The 11,281-nt window shown below is 35.7% G+C and overlaps 1 long non-coding RNA gene across 8 annotated transcripts in view; it reads right to left on the bottom strand.

Annotated features, from left to right (window-relative positions):
* Window positions 1-2,206: 2,206 nt before the first annotated feature.
* LOC147996159 (uncharacterized) overlaps window positions 2,207-11,281 on the bottom strand; it is a 92,284-nt gene continuing 83,209 nt past the window's right edge. For 4 of the 8 annotated variants that reach the window (XR_015671262.1, XR_015671273.1, XR_015671268.1 and 1 more), the window contains one exon: window positions 2,207-2,827. This is a non-coding gene — a long non-coding RNA (uncharacterized LOC147996159). The remainder of the gene's footprint in view (window positions 2,828-11,281) is intronic. The other 4 variants (XR_015671264.1, XR_015671269.1, XR_015671272.1 and 1 more) reach the window with 1 other exon arrangement.

The following is an 11,281-nucleotide window of genomic DNA, read 5'->3' as shown; positions in this document are numbered from 1 at the left end:
CAGAGTGCTTGAAGAATCAAGAAGCTGACACTACTGACATCCATGTTTATAGATCCACAGATGACTTTCCCATCCAGCTAATCTATCTCATCTGAACGGGAAAATAAAGTGAAAGGCAGTGGAAGCTTTTTAAGTTGATATTTTAATAGGAAGTTAGTGGTAAACATACATTTCAGTAAGTTTCACATGAATTTTTTACATACTGCATCATGAGAAGTGATAAACTGCCTGAAATTTTATCTTACCATTTAGATTCATTTTCCTCTCATCTTTGGGACACTTTACAGGCAATGAGAGTAAGAAGTCTCTCCTGTCTGGTTTTGGGATTTATTTCTCCCAAGAACTTCAGATGTAGAAGTGAAATAATTTAATTTTCAAGGAAAAGATGTGGAAAGTTATGCCAAAATATATAATTTCCAAGAAATTTCCATGTTTCATTTTAAAAGAAATTACAGTATCTGTGGCATGATGCTTGTATTTCTTATTAGTTTTTTTTTAATTTAGTTGTCTTGAGTCAAAGTCATTTCAATCATGTATTGTCAGAGTGGAACATAATAGAGAAATTCATTTTCATTAAGCTCAACTTAGAAAGTGATTAAAAGCCTAGTAACAAGGAATAAAAAAAGCATTAGCTGGAAGCTCTTCTGTTACTGAAGTCTGTATTCTTTTCCATCAACAATCTGCTTAATTCTTTTGAGTTAGAAACCTTTGTTACTTAAAAGAATAATTCTATGAGTAAAGTAAACATGAAAGGGAGCATTTAAGATAATATGTTTCAAATTCAAATTTAAACAAAAATAATTTCAATGTTCATTCATAATTCCCCAAAAAAGGTCCAAAAATGTATTTTCCTCTGTTAACTACTTTCACCTATATTTTGTGTTGGCATTGTACCCTAGCCAACTGTTCAAATCTTTGTCTACTTTCAATATTCACCTCAAACTATTCAATGAAATAAAAATAATGACTTTGATTTTAGAACTCATTGGATGTCCATTTTATATTTAAATTACTCTTGTTACATATCATGAGATAGTGTAACATTCAGTTTCAAAGATTAGCTCAAGTGTTTCACATTGTCTACATTGTTAAACTACAAACTGGACTCAACCATGCTCAAGCCTAAATCTTCCTGACATAAGCCTTGGATACTCTTGTGATCTCTAATCTATTTTCCACTTCACACACTCTGCTTCACACACACCTTTTTGGAGGGAAGCAAATATGTGTGCTACACAGCTATCCCTTTTTCTTGTCCTCTCTAGAAGAAATTCTTCTTTCTCCCTTCTTGTGATATATATAACCTAGTATAAGACCTCCATTCACCCAGTCAGAAATTTATTATATGGGTCAGTCTTCCATGTTCTTCTGGATAGCAGATTATATTGAAGTCAGATATGGACTAGTATCTGTGAGTAAGAATCGATTATTTGATTCCCTGGGGATACTACATTTCTATGCAGATAGTCTTAACTTGCATCATCTCTCTATGATGATCTGCATGACCAAAAGCAATTTTTATATTGCTTTTAAAAATTATTTGTTATTCGTTTATTTACATTTCAAATATTATCCCACTTCCCAGTTTCCTCTCTGAAAACCCCTCAACCTACCCTCCTCCACCAACCTTCACAAGGATGCTCCCCCACGTACCCACCAACTTCAGCATTTCCCTATGCTTGTGCATTAACCCTTCACAGGACCAAGGGGCTCCCCTCCCTTTGATACTAGAAAAGGTCATCTTCTGGTTCATATGCAACTGGAGTTATGAATCTTTTCATGTGACTTCTTTGGTAGGTTGTTTAGTCCCTGGGAGCCCCGGGGGGGGGGGGTCTGGTTGCTTGATATTGTTGTTCTTCCTATGGGGTTGCAAAGCCCTTCACCTCCTTCAGTTCACTACCTAACTTCTCCATTAGGGTCCCCGTTCTCAGTCTAATGGTTAGCTGCAAGCATCCTCATCTGTATCAGTTTGGGTCTGGCAGATTCTCTCAGAAGACATTCATATCCAGCTCCTGTCAGCAAGCACTCCTTGGTATCAACAATAGTGACTGGGTTTGGTGGGTCCTCAAGCTCAACCTTCCCTATACTTGTGAGAACAACCTGAGACAGGCTACCAAGGCCTACTCTGGGCTATGCTCTCCTAGACCAGTTCTTAAGACTGTTCTCCACAGATTTACCTGCAGGTCAATCACATGGAAACACAATCTCAAAATTTATTTTATTTATTTATTTTAGTTACCTTTAATATTCTTTAAAGTACAGTTGCTGCCCACCACCCCAGTAAGCAGTCTGCCCACTGACAGTTCCTCATCCCATTCCTACTTTCCTGTCTCCAAGAGGATGTCTCCACCTTGCTCATACCACCAGACCTCCACATTTCCTGGGGCCTAAAGTCTCTCAAGGGTTAAATGCATCTTCTCTCCCTGAAGGCAGATCAGGCAGTCCTATGTTGTATATGTGCAGGGTATCATATCAGCTGGTGTATGCTGTCTGGCTGGTGGCTAAGAGTCTGAGAGATCCCAGGGGTACAGGTTAGGTGAGACTGTTGATCTTCTTTGGGGTCGCTCTCCTCAGCTCCTTCTGGCCTTTCCCTACTCAACAGCAGGAGTCCCCAGCTTCCATCCAGTGGCTGGAAAGAAGGATCTGGCTCTTTCAGTTGCTTACTGGGTCTCTCCAAGGACAGCCATGCTAGGTTTCTGTCTGTAAGCACACTATCACGTCAGAAATAGTGTCAGGCATTAGAGACTTTCCCTGAGATGGATCCCAATTTAGGCTGGTCACTGGACCTCTTTTCTCTCAGTTGCTTCTTCATTTTTTTCCTACAGTTCTTTTAGACAGAAACAATTCTGGGTCAGTTTTTGACTGGGACAGCAACTTCATCCCTCCACTTGATGTCCTGTCTTTCTACTGGAGATGGACTCTATTTATTCCCTCTCCACACTGTTGGGCACTTCATCTAAGGTCCCTTCCTTTGAGTCCTGACCAAATCTTATTTCCCAGGTCTCTGGTAGATTCTAGAGGGTCCCCCCACCTCCTACCTACCAAGGTTGCCTTTTCCAGCTTTTTCTTCTGTCCTCAGGACTTCACTCATCTCCCCCAATACATGATCATATTCTCCTTTTTCACTCCCTGTCCTCTCACCCACCGATGTCCCTCCCTCTTTCCCCCATGATTACTTTTTTCTCCCTCCCAAGTGGGATTGAAGCATCCTCACTTGGACCCTTTGACTTTTTAACCTTCCTGAATTCTGTAGATTTTATTCTGGGTATTCTGTACGCTTTTGGATAGTATCTATGGATTAGTGAGTACATATCATGCATGCCTCTTTGGGTCTGAGTTACCTCACTCAGGAAAAACAAATAACCAGGATAGCAAAAACAATTCTTAACAATAAAAGAACTCCTGGAGGGATCATCATTCCTGATCTCAAGCTATACTACAGAGCAATAGTGATAAAAACTGCATGATATTGGTACAGAGATAGACAGGTTGTTCAGTGGAATAGAATTGAAGAGCCAGGAATATGGAAAATTGATCTTTGAGAAAGAAGCCAAAAATACACAATGGAAAAAAGAAAGCATCTTCAATAAATGGTGCTGGTCTGACTTGTAGACAGTATGTAGAAAAATCAAAACAGAACCATATTAGTCACTTTGCACAAAACTCAAATCAAAGTGTATCGGGAGCCATAATGGGACAAGCTAATAAGTAGCTGTGATCTTCCTGAGATGTCCTGCTTCAGATTACTATATAATATATGACAGGTTGCTCTTATTGGAAAGGCCATAAGGGAATTAATTTTAGGAAAGATTCCTGCTATTAATATGCTTTTCCTGTTATTATTAAACATATATAACAATCACTAACTAATAGCCCGTCCCTTTGGAATGGATCTCTGCAGATATTCAGAAATGTACTGTCTAGTATAGATGCTATATAGATAAATAGATGACTTCTCAAGTCTTAGTGATGATCCTATAAGAATTTTTATAATTATACCAATGATTATTAAGTTCTTTTACACCGTGACTGCTATTAGTTCCTTTTCTGATATAGTCAATACTGCAATGAGAACTCTGCCACTCTTCCAAGTGTCACCAGTTAATTGATCTTAGACAGAAGCCAGACTTTCTCCTACTCAGAGTACACTCCAAGACGTTGTAAAGCAGTTAGCCAAAGGTCTTAAAATGGGACTAATGATTTATTATAGTTGCTATGGAAGAAGACAAAATATTGACTGGGTTTATCTAAACCAAACTTCACTAATAACTTAGTGTGGTTTTAAACCTTCAGTGAACCTGTGACAGGAGATCTATGTTTAGCCACTCCTAATGGATATGTATGTTAAAATTCTCTGTTTTAAACTTCTACTTCAATTTATGCAAGTTTTTTTGTGTGTGTGTGACATTGTGATGAACTTTTTAACATGCGATTATGTATTGTGAAAGATGTTTAAGTGCTAAGGAAAAAGAGTCAGAATGGAGCTGAGAACAGAGCTGAGAAAGGGAAATGGGCTGAGAAGAAATTTTGGAAAGAAGACCTTTTAGACAGAACCGAACTCGAGAACTTAGAAGTATAGGCATAGCATTGGGAGAAAATGCATTGAGTGTAAGAGCATTATTGGGACATCAGAGCAAGAGGAGAGAGCAAGATTGGAATGCAGAGTGTAATAAAAATGCACACACACATACACACACACACACAACTAAGAGAGCAATGTGCAGCATGTAGAAGGAACTAGGAAAAAGGAAGCTGTAGAGAGCAGAAGGAGCAGGCAGGCTTCTCCTTACCGTAGGACAGAACAGGTCCTTTGTTATTAACAAGGCATAATCATTCTTATTAAAAGAAGCAAAACTTATTTTTTTAAATACTTGGGTTTAATTCATTTACCATTAAAAGGATAAAAACTTTTTCTTTCTCTATGCAATAAAGACTGGAGCTCATTTTTCTTCAGAATGAGCGAGTTCTTTCTGCACCGGTGCTTGGTCTTTTGCTACAAAAGCATATATAAGTATGAATATGTGTGTGTAAGTATGTAATTGTGAGAATGTATGCATGTGTGTGCATAAGAATGTAGTTGTAAGAATGCAAGCAAGTTGGGCCCATAAATGCACATTAGTGAATCGGTATATGAATTTATGTGAATTTATGCATATCTGACTATGCAAATTTTTTTTCCTTCTGCAAGAGCTATTCTCTTCTTTTGGTTCAATAGAAGATTATAGCTCCAAACATGCCCCTAGCCTCTTACATGTCAATGTAAGAGGCATCTGGAGAAAAGGGAAAAGGCTCTACCAATTAATCCTTTACTTTATCTCCTGCTGTTTTAGTATGAGGTTCTAAATGCCAGAGACTGCAGTTTCTGGCCTTGGAGGATCACAGAAGGCAGATCAGCCACAGTAGCAAGGTAACTTTGACTTAAATAAGTAAACTTTTTATTATACAGCAAGCCTAAATATCTCCTAAGACATAGTCTCACCCCATATCTCGTAAGACCAAGTCTTACCCTCCACAAATGCTCTTCCCTCTATCCTGTCTCAAGAAGAACAGACAAGAAAGAAGCCTCCCCCCCAATCCGGGCTGGCCCCTGACAATACCTCCACATAAAATCAGATATACTGAATCTTAAAGAGGAGAACATGGAAAGGATCTTTGAACAAATGTGGTAGTGGTGGGGTGGGGGGTTGATTTCCTAAACTGAACTCCAATGGCTCAGGTTCTAAGATCAAGAATTGATAAAGTAGACCTCCTGAAACAGAAAAGCTTCTGTAAAGAAAATGACATAATCAATAGGACAACGCAGCATCCAACCAATTGGCAAAAAATATTCATTAACCCCACATTTGATAAAGGGCTAATATCCAAAAATAAAAAATAAAATAAAAAACTCAAGAAGTTAACCTTCAAAATATCATACAACCTAATAAAAATGGGATAAAAAGTAAACAGAGAATTCAGAACAGAGGAATCCCAGATGATCCAGAAACACAGACATGTTTAAAGTCCTTAGTCATCAGGGAAACACAAATCTAAATGACTCTGAAATTCTACCTTAGACCAATCAGAATGGCCAAAACAAAAACTCAGGTGACAGCATGTGTTGTAGAGGGTGTGGTATAAGAGGAAAACTCCTCCATTGCTGTGGGATTAAAAACTGTTACAACCACTCTGGAAAACAATCTGGAGGTTTCTCCTAAAATTGGAAGTAGATCTATGTGAAGATCCAGCTCTACCAATCTTGGGCATACACCCCATAGATGCCCCACCATGCTCAAGGGTAATTGTTTTATAATGTTCATAGCGGCTCCTCCCAAAATAGAAGAATGGATACAGAAAGTGTTAGCGGAATGCTATTTAGCTATTAATACTAGGGCATCAGGAGTTTTGCAGGCAAATAGAGGGAACTAGAAAATAAACCTTACTTTTTAAATTGATGTTCTTTTATCTTCTGAGATGATTCTAGTTTGTATCAAGTTAGAAGAAAACTTACCAGCACACATATGCTTAATAACATGTGGTTTCAGGTTTTCTTATCTAAAATGTCCTCAGCACAATTTTCTAGAAACCATGTGATCACATTCATAACACTTGGTCACAATTCACATCTATGTTGTTACCCATATTTATAAATTACTGCACTTACATGGTATTATAAAGAACTAACATGAATATTGAAATCATGTACATAATAGGGATTTAAAATACATTGTTATAAGATTATTTAAAGTAGGGATTATTACTTGCATTACAAAGGTGAATTAAATGATGTTAAGTTAACTCACTTACTGAAGCTAAATTTAAAAGGTCTAGAAATATAAATCAGTCAGATCTTATTTCAGCATCTACTCACAAAAGGCAATCTTAAATATATAATTCACTGTAATGGCAACATAAATATAGGAGAAGTCATTTTATGCTTAGAGTTAAGGTTCATGACTATAACAAATGTATCAATTGGAAAATTGCATCGATCATCTCTTTATGACCTAACCAGCTTTCAAATAGCACAGTTTCCTGGCTTATTCCTGTTACTTCCACATAAAGAGTATTACAAAGAGAATTTGATAAGTATTATGTACTACTAGGACATCAATATAAAAACCAAATACTTTTCATTTGAAATGGATATATACAATACTTTTCAAGTTGTAGCTATTGTTCAAGCAAAAAAACCAAAGAAGGATATGTGTGCAATTAAAGACTTTACTTATACCTCAGTTTACAAACAAAAATAAAAACTAGAAACTGTTTTTACAGACAAGTACATAAATCTGCAATATCTTAGATATAATTTGCAAAAAATTATTTATTTATTTGCAAAAAATTTATACTCCATCATTTATACCAAAATATTTATAATCAAGAACTGGGGAGATAGCTCAAACAATAAGTTTCTTCTATGTAATTTCCCATATCCAATCATAACTTAAAATGAGGCCTGGTGGAACATGTGTCTACTCCCAAAGCTGGTAATAGAAAAACGAGCAGATGCCTTATGCTCCATTTTCAATGAGAAGCTCTGGTTTAAAGCAAATGGCACAAAATGACAGTGGAAGACACCTAAAGATGACCTGTGGCAACTCCCGATACAAACAAGTGCGTGAAAATACAGATGAACACATACGCACACAAGCACACGTAATTCACACATGTGCCCATGCGTGTGTGCACGTGTGTGCACACACACGCAACCAAAATCTTTTAAAAAGTAAGTTTGTATAGGTCTAGAAATAATGGGAACTTTGTTTTAAGAGTAAGATTAGCCTTTTCATTTGAGTGTTGATTAATCCTTATATTTAATTCTGCAGTAGTGCTGGAACTCTACACAGGTTCATGTGCATACCTGCAGTGTCCCATCACTGAGTTTCATCCTTAACCCTGAATTAAATTTTTATCTCCATTCACAGTTACTCAACCAACATATAGTTCTCAATTCCATAAAAGTATTTATCAGAAAATTGCATGAGATTAGGACTCCTCAAAGCACAAATAGTAATAGAGAGATAAAAAGAATTCTCTTTTTAGGAAAAGTATCAGCCTGAAAAATTCTCTTGCCAAAATAAGTGTCATTCACTTTCTTCTGAAACTATACAGTTAAGCTTAATTCTGCATTTCGGACTCACATTCCACAAAGTTTATTTTGCTCATGTGTATTCCTTTGTGCTTAATTATCTCTGAGCTTTCATTTGTGCATCTTATGGGCTCATCTTTGTTACCATAAGCAACACGGTGGATATATCCTAAAGAAAATGTGTTATGGAGTTGACTTCATAAAAGCCCAATCAATATCACATGAAATAACTATCAGCTGACCTAGCTACTCATTGGCATATGGATTAGACTGCAAAATTTTATATATCTCATCTTATATGTGCTTGGGCCTACATATTTTAGCTCATGTTGTAGGAAAGAAGCATGACTATAAATCTGGAAACTTATTTTATTTATGTGAATATTTAACTGGAATAGAAAATGTTATAAATAGAAAAAATTGTGTTCTGCACCTAATGTATAATATCATGTTTACAGTAAATTTGCTGATTTTATTTTAAAATTGAAATTGATTTTAAAAATCAAATAAGGCTGTATAGAAAATGAAAAATATTTTGGGCTATCATAATGCAAGTGTCTTTTCTATATGTAAACCTGTGTAATGCATACAAGCTATTTTAAATATTAAAATAAAAAGCATGCAGAAACATAAACCATCCGTGTTGATTTTATTATTACATCCGTCATTTGCCTCTATGAGGGAATTGGCACAAATTTAATCAGAAGTCTGAGATTTCCACTTAATGAGGTAAGTTAAAGTTTTGTTAATTATCTTGTATTGTTGGAATGTTGATCTATTCTTCACAACTATGGTGTGATATACAATGAAAATCTTTATGAACTTAACGCAATACAAATAGCAGAGATGTGTGATTTCATTTGAGTAAAGCCTCAGTTCTCAAGGTGCAGTGCTGAAAAGACTGAGAGCTTGCTTGCTGCTGTCTAGAGCACATTACATGAATTATGTCATCTGCTCCATTTTTTTTTGACTAAAGCAAAAGTTGAATTCCAAATTCTCTCCAAGCATGGAGAGAATTCTGGTTCTCAGATTTACAATTATATAATTAATTTATTACATTGACGTTCAATTTTTTTCCTAATTATTTCTCTGGTGGCATAAAAAAATTGATGTTGATAGCTTCAGTTTATGTTTTCTCTGAAGAAATCAGAAAGATGGAAACGTGGAGGACACCAGTCATTATAGAACATGAGCAGAAGGATGGTCATAGGCTAATGGCCGGGCTAAGCTACTCAGTAATACCAGGTCTAAAAACATCATCATGTTTTAAATGGTGAAAAAGAAAATCACCATAGTTTTTTAAAATAAATACCATGACTGTACTTAATGAGCAAATATCTATTACTTCTTCAGTAGAGCCCATCAAATCCATTACGTTTGTCAATAAAAATGTTAAATTTCCTGCTCTGCTCACTAAGCCTATAAATATAATGGCAAAATACAAAAGAAATAGTTATAATTTTCAATGAAATGATAAACATGAGCATACTACCTAACAATAATTTCTTCAAAAATTTCAGTGAAAAAATATTTAAAGTTTAAGTAAACTAAAATACAGATTATTTTAAGAAAAAACTTGTGCTACATAATAAAACCAAAGACTATTATTTTACTACATTACTATTAATTCACTTTATTAATTATTAAAATTTTATTAATAGGGTGAGAAGAGGTCTGGGCTTTTAAGGCATTTACTTACAAGCTTAACACTCCAAGTTCAATCATCAGAATCCACGTATTGGAGAACAAAAACAGCTCTTGTGGTTTCCCCGTGACCACATTACAAGTGCATCTCAAAAACACATATACGCAATAAATAAAGAAAACTATATTAATACTCTAAATGTAAAACTGTTTGTTAAATACTATTTAAACTAAGATTAAACTATATACACCTACTTTACCTACTGTGGCAGTGCCATATTACAAAAATATATCTTGCATTTGAAAATACTGTAACTTTTTCAAGACCATGTATCCTAAGTTAAGAATATAGTTTGGGGATACCCAAGACTGTCTCTTACCCTGCACTCATCCTGTCTTTTTCAATCTGCTTCAGAATAAATGTGTAACAAACAAACAACCTTACTTGCCTTGGATTTTTCATATAATAAAGATTTCCAACCCACCCTAATGCAGAGGTTTACTCTCAATCCTTATTTACTCATTCATGTTCCTGACACGTGAGCAATACATGTGTGTTTCTCTCTGTTATGGTAACCACCTGTGAAAAACAACAAATTTTATACTGAAAACAATCTTGTAAAATGAATGTTCACCATAAATATTAAAACTAGAGTTAAGATAGTGTTTCATAAATTCTATTCTTAGCACTATTTGCTCTATGGGTCAGGTAAGATCGGTTGGACGTTACCCCTTGTAAAACTCTGTTAAAGACTTTGTAAATTAACCTTCACGGATTATCTGTGTGGTTCTTTCTGTGCTGTTCAATGAAAGAAACAAAACATCATTTGATAGGAACACTCGGACAGTCAAAGATGGGAAGAGACAAATAAGGCAGCATTCGGGTAAGGATAGGCTCAGACTTAAGTACCATATGGAAATGGATGCTAACAGACACAGGGAGAATGAAGTAGAAGATTCAAATGTTAGCTCATTCTTGGCTAAATGACAACAAGAATAAGTACTTTGAGAAATCTCCTCTGACATTTTTTATACTTATGACTTTCCTCCTTAGAGCAGAAGCAATCTTGACTTAGTTATTTGTCTGACTGCTGCTTTTGAATCCTTGTCATATGTAGTGGTTGATCTTTGCTGTCAACTTGATTGACTAGAATTAGAATGACTTAAGTGACTGAATTCTTGGTATGCTTGTTCATGTGCTACCAAACAGTTTCAATTGTGGGAAGAAGCCCTACTGTGAATGTAGATAGCACATCTCCTAGATGTGGATGCTAGATTAATAAAAACTGTAAAAGAAGAGAAAAAAAGCCACATGATTACCAGGTCTCTCTCTCTCTCTCTCTCTCTCTCTCTCTCTCTCTCTCTCTCTCTTCCTGCATCCTGGAGTGAAGTAAGTACTCATTTGCTTCATGATATTTCTCTGATAATAAAGAGGCACCCCTGGGAACAACTATTACCATTCAATGAACAAAAAAAAAAATCTTACCATGCTGAAATTAATTACTTTTGTTAATAATTTTATTACAGTGATAAAAATTTAAAACAACTCCAAATATCACACATAAA

Source organism: Rattus norvegicus, chromosome 2 (genome assembly GCF_021556685.1).
Source record: "Rattus norvegicus strain SHRSP/BbbUtx chromosome 2, alternate assembly SHRSP_T2T, whole genome shotgun sequence".
Taxonomy (NCBI): Eukaryota; Metazoa; Chordata; class Mammalia; order Rodentia; family Muridae; genus Rattus; species Rattus norvegicus.
The sequence above is the reverse complement of the archived record's forward strand: the minus strand, read 5'-3'. Positions and strand labels throughout refer to the sequence as shown.